This window comes from Palaemon carinicauda, chromosome 5 (genome assembly GCF_036898095.1).
Source record: "Palaemon carinicauda isolate YSFRI2023 chromosome 5, ASM3689809v2, whole genome shotgun sequence".
In the NCBI taxonomy this organism is placed as follows: Eukaryota; Metazoa; Arthropoda; class Malacostraca; order Decapoda; family Palaemonidae; genus Palaemon; species Palaemon carinicauda.
In genome coordinates, this window is record NC_090729.1 from 85,245,304 (window position 1) to 85,249,068 (window position 3,765).

Below are 3,765 nucleotides of genomic sequence, written 5' to 3' on the forward strand. Positions count from 1 at the left end.
TCTTACAGTGTTAAGTCCAGTTAAGTTCTGTGGTATAAAGATTGTTAATTCTACAGGCTCCTTTTCACACTCCAAGAACCGGTAAGATTGTATAAGCTCTTGGGTAATATGTCCAGTTGCGACAGTTAAGTTTGTGAAACTTTCAATGTTAAATGTTCCTGTCAACCATCAAAGTGTATAAATATTGCTTTCCTAAACTTGTAAGTTTTAATCTTTTAATCGTACTTTAGTTAGTTTGTGCAAAGTTTATTAGATAATTTTGTGCTTTTAATGTAGAAGATGTAATTACCTAAATGTCCTTGTCTTTTAAACCAAATCGTTAAGCCATGAGTGTAACTGCTGATTTTATTATAGTTCTTTTTTTTCAAATGTTACTTTTTGTTACTGTAGCTTGCACGGCAATAAAGAAAAACCGTAATTTTGATTTGGAAGTTCTCCATTTAAATATACTGCTCTCAGCCGTATTTCAGTAAAGTACATGTGACCATAATCATTAACTTTTACGGGTTGGTAACCTTTGTATCACTCCTTTACGTCGTTAAATCTGTTTCAAACGGTCAGGATATTTATTCCAGGAATTTTATAGAATTTTAGGGTATTTAAGATATTGATGAATCGGTTTGATTTTAGCAATTGAGTCTGTCTGTTTTAGAAAGTTTGAAGTTAATGTTTAGAGGTAAACCAATTAACTCTTAAAGTTTGGCCAGTCTTGCTAGCTTAATTTCCTGCACAACAAAGCTACGAAACTATAGCCCATTTCTTTTAGCGAGGTAGATTTGCACCGACTCGCAACGGTGCCCTTTTAGCTCTGAACAATTTCCTGATCGCTGATTGGTTGGTAAAGATAATTCTAACCAATCAGCGATCAGGAAACTTTTCAGAGCTAAAAGGGCACCGCTGCGAGTCTGTGCAAATCTGCATCGCTATAAGAAATGGACTATAGTAATTACTATCAGTCGAATTGTTTAATGTTCATTGTTATTTAAAGTTTAGCAAAACCTCTTACGGAGTAAAATCTTTTATGAAGTAATTTTCATACACTTAATTTTATGAATAGACTGTTTACCGTATATTGCGACATAACTTTAATTCTCGGTCTACACTCTTATAGTTTTTTAGTCTGTTACATAATTCTTATTTCGATTTTTTAAGTAAAATTTGTTAGATAAATTTCACTTCGACGCGTTCATTTTTCTGTCCATCTATAACTCTGAAAGTGTATTATTTAAATGGGAAATAAATAATTTCGAATCTATTGAATTTCCCAGTTAAATAGAACATAAGAATCTTTTTAATAGGGTATCATATATTGGTTTTGGACGCATGAATTTATTTTACGGTAAAGATTGGTCCATTGAAAACCTGGTTTTACTAAAAGCTATTTGTTCCTGATTACTGCTTATGTAGCCTACACTCAAGTTTGCCGTTAAGTTAAAAATCCTGGATTAAATGTTGCAAGATTTAGTTTTAAAAACAGATATATTGGCGTATAAGCGTGATATTACTGTCACCAACCCGTGAAAGATAATGTAGGGCAAAGTTACGGTCGCATGCATTTTACTAAAATACGGCTAAGAACAGTATACTTATAGGGAATTTCATATCAAAATTAGATAGAGTACAATGATGACAATGAATGAATTAGTTTGTGCATAAAAATGCTGACTGGTTCTCATTCATGAACAGAATTTACTTAAACTTAGTATTAAAATTTATAAGCGGAATGTTCTAAAATGTAATTATTTTGAGACTAACTTTGGGGGAATATGAAATCTAGACTTGTTTAATCCTAAATTAGCATTTATAAGAGCTGGTGTAAAATTTTGTCTTCTTAATCATTATAGATTAGCTTATATGAACTAGAGAATAAACTGAAAAAATAAGCCTACCAAATGGGATTTAATTAGATAGTTTTGAACGTTACTATCATAAGTTAGAAGATTCTAATGTTACCATAAAGTGTTGATGTTTTAGTACTTTCAATTGCTAAGTCGTAAGATCTTGGGTAAAAGTTTTAAAGGTACTGAATGTTATCAATCAATGCTGATAGAAAAGATTGATATACACCAAGCAAATATTTAATTCGGTATTTTATTGGCAGCTTATCCTAAGCCAGCGAATGTGAGACTTTACTTTTTTACAATTGGTAAAGACCACAGATCTTTTTCTTTATCTAAACTGATTTCAAAATCAGTCTTCAGTCCCTTAAACTTTCTCTTTACTTTGGTTACCAGGATTTCTTAATGAAATATTTTTATTTATTGTTAATTATGTTGAAACCTTTCAGACGCTGGCTGTACTAGGAATCCTGCTCTTCTGCTGAATGCATCCTGTCAAATTTTCAAAACCAACGCTTCCTAGCAAATGTAATTCGAAATCAATGGTAAGAATTCACCTGACTCTCAAAAACTCCCTTTTTTTCATATCATTTTTATATATCCAATATATTCACATCTTTTGAAGTCTCAACATCGTCATGATTTTACGAACTTAAAGGTTAACTAGTTTTATATTTGACTGGTATGACCTTGGGATTTTATTTGGACTGATTGTATTTCTATGGCTGTGGTTTGTAATAATTTTACTTTAAAGTTAGCTACATTTATTTTTGACAATGTTCCAACATAGTAGTGATGAGTTTACTTTGTTTAAAATTAGCTATTCTATTTGTATGCCTTATAACTTGCAATAACTTTACTTGGTTTAAAGTTGGCTAGTTTTATTTGAATGATTGGCGACCATTAAAACTGTATTTTATATTTTGCCTAAATATTGATATAAAGTTTTTCTTCCAGATGGTAATTGGTATGGCAGCGTAGGATAGTGAAACTTATCCATCTGACCACAAACCAGTCAACGTTATATATGAAGGATTCTGTGGAATGCGAACTAAAGCACTAAGGTATTTTTTCAACCTTGAAGACAAACTACGGACATTGGTTCTGTGACGTTTTACCCACTTTACCCACAATGGAGCAGGCAAATGACTGAATGCTTCGAAGTACTTCTTCTCAAATGTGGAATTGTATGAGTCATTTGATTCTGCAAATGGTTGAGGATTTAACCAGGACAGTACGCTGACACGGGTTCTTGCCACTGGACGCCCTATATCGACCGTATCAACCATATTCCTGGGTCTTCTAGTGGTTGATGATTCAACCAGGACAGTGCGACCCGTAATCGACCAGACTTTGGCTCTGGCAAAAAAACTTGAAGTGAAAAAAATTCTAATTTAAAAGCACAAATAAAACTGATTTAAAGCAGTTTTATCTATGAAGTTTTCAAAAAGTATTTAGATTTGGAAGTGTACCGAATGTTACTAGTTTAAATTCATTTATTTATTTTTTCTTTTACAAAAGATTTAAAACTTTGTCAAACTGTAATGCCATATTTCTAATCTGAGCAATGTTTCAATGCTGTTTAATAAAACATTTTATAGATCTGTATAATTTTCTCAATACTAAAGTTTCAAGTTTTATAGTTGTGCAATTTCATGTATTTCTATTTCCAATAAGTTTTTTCTCATACTGAAGTTAAAATCTGTATGGATCTGTTTTTTCTTTTCTTCAATAATGTTTTTTACAGTTGAAACTGTAAATTAAAGTTCAGATCTAAATAAAGCAATGAATTTAATTTTTTGCTATTTTCTACTCTAGGGGAGGCATGCCTTAACTGTTCGTTGGTTTTAAGTAAAAGCTATTAAGTATTAATATATTGTGATGTTTGTTTGGTACATGAAGGTTATGGACATTTTAATGTGTGGCA

General features: G+C 31.6%; 1 long non-coding RNA gene across 1 annotated transcript in view; it reads left to right on the forward strand.

Moving 5' to 3' along the window:
• Positions 1-3,446, forward strand: part of LOC137641358 (uncharacterized) — a 3,482-nt gene extending 36 nt beyond the window's left edge. The window contains exons 1-3 of the long non-coding RNA XR_011044504.1: positions 1-81; positions 2,288-2,383; positions 2,796-3,446. The exon at positions 1-81 is cut by the window's left edge and continues 36 nt beyond it. This is a non-coding gene — a long non-coding RNA (uncharacterized lncRNA). The remainder of the gene's footprint in view (positions 82-2,287; positions 2,384-2,795) is intronic.
• The last annotated feature ends 319 nt before the right edge of the window (positions 3,447-3,765 follow it).